Source organism: Rhinoderma darwinii, unplaced genomic scaffold (genome assembly GCF_050947455.1).
Source record: "Rhinoderma darwinii isolate aRhiDar2 unplaced genomic scaffold, aRhiDar2.hap1 Scaffold_130, whole genome shotgun sequence".
Lineage (NCBI taxonomy): Eukaryota > Metazoa > Chordata > Amphibia > Anura > Rhinodermatidae > Rhinoderma > Rhinoderma darwinii.
Window position 1 is genome coordinate 6,904,974 of NW_027461962.1, and position 7,180 is coordinate 6,912,153.

General features: G+C 42.4%; 1 long non-coding RNA gene across 1 annotated transcript; it reads left to right on the forward strand.

Annotated features, from left to right (window-relative positions):
- The first annotated feature begins 4,763 nt into the window (after window positions 1–4,763).
- Window positions 4,764–6,137, forward strand: LOC142699122 (uncharacterized). Its single transcript, XR_012866003.1, has 3 exons — window positions 4,764–4,864; window positions 5,246–5,363; window positions 5,925–6,137. It is a non-coding gene; the product is annotated as an uncharacterized LOC142699122 (long non-coding RNA).
- The last annotated feature ends 1,043 nt before the right edge of the window (window positions 6,138–7,180 follow it).

Genomic DNA, 7,180 nt, shown 5'->3' on the forward strand with positions numbered 1-7,180 from the left:
GGTAGAAAGAAGGGACATGCCCAATCTTCACGCGGTGACGCCTCTGACCTCCCATTGACCTCCCGGGAGTTTTTTGCCCGTAGCACTCAATGTGCGCGAGCGAAAAACGTGGCAAACGCCGTGCAGGAAGGTCAAAATCTGCCTCAAAATCCCAAACGGAATTTTGAGGCAGACTTTTCCTCCTGCAAAAAAAACGCTAAAAATTTGTTCAGCATTGAAAGGGTGCTGTAATTCCGGTTTGGGAGGGGGTGTGGCCATCTCATGTTAAATACAGCTGCTTTATGGACTCGCTGGTTGTCGTTTCTTTGTGGAAGCTGAGACCAGGTGTGTACGAAGCCTTAGACTAGACGAACTAGAAGCCGTTCTGAAAAGTGACCCTTGTGAATAGCGCCTTGTAATGAGAATTGTATCTGTATAATGCCGCTCCACGTGCACACAGTGCTGCTGTTACGTGCTGCCATATTTGCATTTATACTTTTATATTGTGTAAGGTTAATGATGGCACAGCTAGGAATACAGTATTTTGTAACAGCAATAGGGGCGTTCAATTTGCGGTCAAAATTAAGTTGTGTCCCCCCCCCCTCCTCTCCCCGCGCGATCGCGGGAAAACCGCGCCATTTTGCAGCGAATTGACGAAAATCGCTGTTTTTTTTTTGTTGCAGCGATCGCGCTATTCTGCCCAGATTTTCGTCAATTCGTTGCAAAGCTACAAGGATTTGTAGCAAAACAGAGTAATTTGTTTGTGGTGAAACCTCTCCAGGTTCTAACACGGCAAACTAAGCTTTACCTTGTGAACTGTCTATGACGCGCTGTCTCTTGTTTACAAAGCAGTCACGTGGTGGTTCTTCTGTAATGAGTCCAAATCCTGTACTGCATTGGCCATGTTACCTGCCAGAACTGGATAACCCTGAGGTTCGGGATCAAAATGTGGCGTTTTTATTAAGGCCCTGTTCACACAGGGGTTTTTTTTGTTTTGTTTTTTTTTTTCCTTGTAAACCATTTCGGAAACAGTGGCGAAAAATGCCTGAAATCGCCTCCCTTTTTTAAAAAGCCGCCAATTACACGCCCCATTGACAGTTCAGGGGGTTATTTAAATATCTGGCGCCAAATATAACGGCACCGATATCTAAATAACAAGAGGAAATAAAAAAGTGAAGTGCCCCAGGATCTGTGCTGCACATGCATGGGTTATCTTTAAAGCCGATGTACACCTTTTGAAAACGTATTTTTCTTTTTTTTTTTTTTAAACCGTATCGGTGTGATTGGTGAAAAGTTCTAATTTATTTAAAAATAATAATTGTTTTTTTAGATTGAGCAGGACCCACTGACACTGAACCCGTCCGCCTCGCTGACCTGACGGATTCAAGTCTCAGCGCAGAATACAGCTGCTCTGTATACAGGATGCAAAGCAGCTATATCTGAGAAATTAAAAATCACTTAAGAAAAAGTCATTGGAAATTTGCACCAAACACAATTAGATTTTTTTTGTTTTTAAGATGTACATAGCCTTTAATAATTTTATTACAAAGTTTCTTTTCAGGCTTCTTAATAGTGCGTGTGTGCGTGTGCGTGCGTGTGTGTGTGTGTGTGTGTGTGTGTGCGTGTGTGTGTGTGCGTGTGCGCAGAACACATGTGGTTGAGCTAAACTATTTTAAGCCGTTTTTCGGGCTGTAAGTGTATGTTCACACGACAGCGTCCGTTACGGCTGAAATTACGGGGCTGTTTTTACGAGAAAAAAGCTCCGTAATTTTGAGGCGCTTTTCGCTGCGTCCATTACGGACGTAAATGGAGCTGTTTTTCCATGGAGTCAATGGAAAACGGCTCCATTTACGTCTGAAGAAGTGACAGGCACTACTTTGACGCGGCCGTCTTTTTTATGCCCTGCCTTTTGACAGCGGGGCGTAAAAAAAATGACCGTCGGCACAGAACATCGTAAGACCCATTCAAATGAATGGGCAGATGTTTGCCGATTCTATTGAGCCGCATTTTCGGACGTAATTCGGGGCTAAAATCCAGAATTACGTCCGTAAATAGTGTGTGTGAACCCAGCCTAAACATTCCAAAAACGGCTGAAAAATCAGCAGCGGAACGGCTACAAACATCAGCCCATTGGAATTAAATGGGAAATATGGCGTTCTGTTCCGACGGGGCGTTATTTTACGCCTCATTTTCAAATAACGGCGCATAAAAAAAACGCCTCGTAAAAAAGTTCATGTCACTTCTTGCGATGCTGTTTTTCATTGACTCCGCAAAAAACGCAAGTTGTTTAAAAAACGGCTGAAAATCAGGAGCGCTTTTCGCTTGAAAACCGCTCCGTATTTTGTTAAGCGTGGACATACCCTTAGGCTTAATGCACATGATGCATTTTGTGTGCGGCAGAACCGCAGCGTAATACAGTAACAGCGAGGTGTAGAAGAGTTCAAGAAATCTCATGTACACGCTGCCGTTTTTTTCTGCACAGAAATTGACCTGCAATCCGTATTTTAAAATCCACCGCATGTCAATTTATCTTGCGTTTCTGCTTGCGAATTGTATCTGCCTAGTTCTGAGGAAAAACTCCTCCAAAACCCGCAGCATGAAAACGCACAGATTTATGCATCAAAACTTAAAAATGCATCGAAAAGCGTGCGGTTAGGTGCGGCTCCGGCCTCTTTCACATCTGCGTTGGGTTCCCGTTCTGATGTTCCGTCGGAGCTTTCCGTCAGAACGGGACCCTGAACCGACACAGACGGAACCCAGAGGTTTCCGTTTCCATCACCATTGATTTCAATGGCGACAGATCCGTCAATGGGGATGGAAATGGAAGCCTCTGGGTACCGTCTGTGTCGGTTCAGAGTCCCGTTAATACGGAAAGCTCTGTCAGAACGGGACCCCAAGTCAGATGTGAACAAGGCCTTTTATCTGCAAATTTCCTGAGCTTTGGTGCAAATTTTTCGGATCAAAATACGCCACGTGTGCTGTAGCCTTAGTGTATGTTCACACGTAGCATAAATACTGCAGGTTTTCCACAACTTATTTCATTGCTGAAAATCTGCAGCATAATACAGTATGAACAAATCTCATCCACACACTGCGTAAAAATGTGCAGAAAACAAGCTCATAAATGAACCTGCGTTGCGTGCTTTTAAGCCGCGTGTCGCTTTATGTTGCTGATTCACAGTGTTTTTGGTTGCGGGCTTTCCTCATACATAGGTTTCAAAGGGAATGTTGCGGTTTTTGCTGCGGAAAAGCCACAATTCCATTGCAAAAATCACATAGGAAAAAAAAGTTTCGACTCAGGCCTCATGCACGCGACTGTGCCCGTAATCATGGTATGCGATTACGGGCACGGCCGGCAGCTGGGGGCCATGGACAGCTACCCGCATTTTCGGCAAAGTATGGGAGCACGGTCCGTAAAAAGCAGGATAGGACATGTCCCATCTTTCTGAGGCTTCCACAATGTCCAATGTCAATAGAAGTGAAATGGTCGGTAATTGCGGCCTGTAGATCCCGTTCTATGGTTGTGCCTGGGCTTTTCCCACATCTCTTGACTTCTCCGTCCAGGCCGGCCTCCTGACATGACGTTTCATCCCATGTGATTGATGCATGAATTTTCATCCCAGGAGGCTGGACAACAGGGATGCGTCGCCATGACTACAGAGACCAGAGTAATTAAGTTTTTTTTGGTTTTTTTTACCTGCTGTTTTCCGCAGCAGCAATTTGGTGGAATTTGCCTTGGACCCCGCAGGAGTTACGCTGTATACTTTTACGCAGCGTAGCCACCCTGTGTGAACATGGCCGATATGGTTTGTAGATGCAGTTTTGATCTTTGTGTTTTTAGGCGATCTGCAACCTTCGAAGCGTTTTTGTTTTTTTTTATAATATTTTGTGATTTGCAACAACTTTTAAATTGATATGACATTTTTTTTTCTATTTAGGAGACGGCTTCTTTGTATCCTGTGTACGTAGATACTGTATTCCGTCAAAGCCGATTCCATCAGGTCAGCTAAACTGATGGCTGGGCTGAAAGCTGCTCCTGACCTGATGGAATCTGCTTTGAAGAAATATTCCATTTCTATATATACAGAATACATAGAAGCCGTATCTTGAAAATCTTGAAAAAAATAAGTCAATTTAATAGTTGTTGCAAAATCCTTCTTGATTTCTTAGTGTGCATGGCCTTTAAGTGTAGGAAATCCAGTGTATTAGCATGGATTTATTTATCAACCGTGTAAATGGAGTCGACTGCGCTATTGATTCCGTCGGAAAACCGGAAACCTGCTGGAATGGTGACGACCCATTAGCAATGGTGATGGAAACAGAAGCTGTGGTTTCAGTTTCTCTTTCCGTTACGGGGTTGACCCGACGGAAACCTCAGACGGAACCCCGGAATGGAAAGCGAACGCTGATGTGAACAGGCCCTAATGGATGCAAACTGATTACAATCCGTTTGCATCCGTTTTACAGATCAGAGTAACGGATTATACGAGGATATTGTGAATTTAGCCTTACATGATACTGCATTTATAAATCTATTAAGTCTGTCGGACCGTGTGACCCCCTTTGACTAAGCAAATCCTGCAGCATCTGCTGTGTGGACCAGATGTCCGTTTTTCCATTCATTCCTTTGAGAATCGCATGGAGACTCATGGGATTGAATGGAATGTCTGACTTCTGATCCACACAGCAAAAGCTGCAGGATTCACTTAGTCAAAGCGGGAGGCTGAAAGTATTAGTGGATGAAGTGCTTGGTGTGTACAAACAGGAGGGGGGGGGGGGCTGAACATCCGTTATTTAAGAAAGTGTGAAAACATCCGACTTCCACGTTTCTACAACGTTCAGTCATTGGTTCACTGGCCCAGCTGGAAGGAGCTGCTTTCAGATAGTAGGTATCTCCCTTTATTTTATGAAGTCTATAGACATTATAATTTCTAGATTAATAACCTACAAAATAGATTTATCATCCGTTATAGTAAAACGGCAATGCACCATGTAATTCCATGGTGACATTGTAAGCCCATCCCCAGTCCTGGCAGGATAGTGGCGACTTTGAGCATGATTTGTTGTATTGATAATTGGGGGGTTATCAGTATAACACCGTGTGAAAATAGCTAAAATAACTATAGTAACCAGTGTGATCCCTGTTGCTGTAATGCCTGTAAATATATGTAGTGCCGTGGTCCTAACCAGTTGTTTTCTATACAGAGGTTGGCATTTGAAGCTTAGAAAATATCATGTTTTATTAACATTATTTTCTGTCTTGCAGGCATGAAACGTTGATTCTCTGGTATGGACCTCAGAAGGACTCTGAACAACCACCCACCGTTGCCCTGCTATATGCTAGTCGTTGAATCATCACCAGGGCATCAAGCCGCAACAAGATGGTATGTATTAGTTCTCATTTGTCTTATGTCCCTGACATTAGTTTAGAATGGCAATCCAAAGCTGGTACCCAAACTGCCTATTCATGATCACTTAAAAGGTATAATGGTCCATAACCCCCCATTATGGATGGCCCTTTCTGTGTTATTGGAGTGGTTGTGAGGGGATTGCTGGTAGATTGTTAATAGGTGGCGCTTATCTTAATATTTGAGATGAGCAGGGTAATAGTATATTGCAGCCCGTTATAGTGGCTTACTTTACAGCTATCAAATAGTTTTCTCAGTTCTGGATTTGTAAGGGAACTACAGGCAGCTAGAAGATGAGGACGAGGCACGTTTGTTAGTATATAGTGGAGATGTGGTTTGAATAAGGATGGGTATGGTTTAACTATTCACCTTAATGGATGAACAAGTCTTTATACAAAGGTGGAGAGTACAGATATGTCTTCAGCTGCAAATCAGTGGATGATTCCTGCAAAACTTGTCTTTAGTTGTCACGGAGTAGTGTCCATTATATGGAAAATAAGAGGTTAAATGAATTGATGATTAAACTTTCTTTTCTAGATTTCACCGACTGGGAAAACCTCCACTTCTGCTATGCTGTGTAGTAATCCACCATTTGCAGTATGAAGAACGCAGACAACATGGAGACCTGGTGGCACCCGATTCCGAATTTCTACAATTGAGCCATGTTAACCCTTAATAGTAAAAATGTAGATTTCAAATCGAAGCTACACTTTATTTACATAGCTTTAAGTGATTTTGAAAAACATTTGTTCCACGTTTCTATTACTAAATAAATAAAAATTGCTTTTACCTTATTTAAAAAAAACATTTTGTGGTCTTTTTAATGTTCCTGCCACAGGAATCTCCCCTGGTCCTGGATACTAATGAAACTCTCTGCTTTGGTCAGTGTATTTAGATATAGCAGTAGGGCAGCAAAACTAGGACTGCATCATTTAACTTTTCATCAATGTGTAATATAATTTTTCCTTTAAATAACATTTTAAAATAATAATATTTAAGGGTGCCCGTACACCTAGCAGTAGTCAAGTTTTATTTTTATATTTTTAGTTTTTGAAGCCGCTTGTACAGATAATACGCGTGGTCTTTTACATGCGTCACCTACACTGCAACTAATGGACTCCATAAACACCATATATGATTCAGGGGTGAAAATAACGGGTTATCTGGGGACCAAAAATTGCATTGCGTTAATATATATGTGAAAAGAAGTCCCTTACTAATGTACTTTAAATTATAACTCTACTAAATCGTGCAGTTCAAACCCTGTGAATTGTTTCCTATCGCTAGAGTTTCAGAGCATCAGCTTCTGCTCTGCTTGGGAACTCCAGCGACCGCAAACCCCTGAAGTCATTGACCAAATGTCGGGAGCAGTTCTGGAGTCCAGAGCAAAGCGTTAGCGGACGCTCTGCTTGGGGACTCCAGTAATAGGCAATGTGACAGTCCCTTGTGGTCATGCACTTGTCAACACGCCGACACGAACAGCACAGGAAGAAAGTTCTCAGTCAAGTCCTCAATATTAGAAAAGCTACAGGACTTCCGGGAATAATTCAGAGCTTGAACTACACGACTTGAGTCTATTGAGGGATCTCTGAGAACTGACAAAAATAGGACATGTCCTATTTTTTTCAAGGACCTTTCATGCGGTCAGTTAAAAGAACGGCTGTCACACGGACTATTTCAATGTTCGTCTGAATAAGGTATAAAGGAGCAGCACAGATGTCATGGTATTTCATTATTATGTAACATACACAACATATATGTTATAGTATGAATACCATGGGGGGAATTTATTA